Raw genomic sequence first — 906 nt, 5'->3', positions numbered from 1 at the left:
CCCTTCCCCGTGTGCGCGCAAAGAAAAAAATACAAGTCTCTCCTCCCCCCATTTTTTCCTTTCTCTTTTCTCTCTCTTTTGTTCCTCTTTCACACTCGCACTCACTACTTGAGAGTGAGATGCCCAGAGACTCCCCCTCCAGCCGTTTCCGAGTCACTTGCCCACTTTTTTCCCCGGGATTAAGTTTTCTCCTCTTTCCCAGAGGCGCAGAGAAGTGGGGGAGAAACCCCTTCTGTCCTTTCCCCTCCCCTGATCTGTTTCACAAGACGAGGGTGCGCTTCCTTCTCTCTATAGGTCTCTTAACTTTCATCCGCACCCAGAAAAATAAATGAATGGCTTTGGCACGGACAAATCTTCTGATTAATTAGAGATTAGATCCGATCAACCGCTTCTTACCCCCAAATTTTCTCTTTTTTTTTTCTCCGTCTCACGAGTAGTCCTGACAAATGGTCCAGGGCTGCGGGCGCAGTGCGCATGTGCGCGTAGAGTCAGGGCTGGGGAGAGGGGAAACTGCGCTGGTGCCGCCGCCGCCGCCGCCGCCGCTGCCGGGGAGGCTCGCTCTGGCTTCCCTGTTACTGCTGCTGCGCCTTCGCCGCTGGAAAGCACCAATAAAGCCGGTTGGCAAATGCAGCTGCCCGCAGATACTGTTTCAGGTGCATCTTTTCAATATCCTTGTCACCGGCTCAGGGCTGGTTCAGGAGCAGTCAAAACAAATATGAAAGACTGGTCAGGTTATAGATTTCTTTGTCTATTTTTCACTTTACTTTTTTTTTTTTAAGGCAATTCTCAGAGCAGCTAATCCAGCATCCACTGTACATGTATTCATTCGGCCATTAAAGAGTGGGCCTTAGTCTTCTACAAACGCTGCCCACAGGCTAAATGCATGCTACAGGTCGTGAAAAATAA

The 906-nt window shown here is 49.9% G+C and overlaps 1 protein-coding gene across 1 annotated transcript in view; it reads right to left on the bottom strand.

Annotated features, from left to right (window-relative positions):
• Positions 1 to 482, bottom strand: part of L3MBTL3 (L3MBTL histone methyl-lysine binding protein 3) — a 124843-nt gene extending 124361 nt beyond the window's left edge. The window contains exon 1 of the mRNA XM_029944595.1: positions 397 to 482. The gene's annotated coding sequence lies outside the window, so the exon portion shown is untranslated. The remainder of the gene's footprint in view (positions 1 to 396) is intronic.
• Positions 483 to 906: the final 424 nt, after the last annotated feature.

The sequence above is a fragment of the Suricata suricatta genome, chromosome 7 (assembly GCF_006229205.1).
Source record: "Suricata suricatta isolate VVHF042 chromosome 7, meerkat_22Aug2017_6uvM2_HiC, whole genome shotgun sequence".
Taxonomy (NCBI): domain Eukaryota; kingdom Metazoa; phylum Chordata; class Mammalia; order Carnivora; family Herpestidae; genus Suricata; species Suricata suricatta.
Note: the sequence above shows the minus strand (reverse complement) of the source record. Positions and strands in the feature narration are given on the sequence as shown.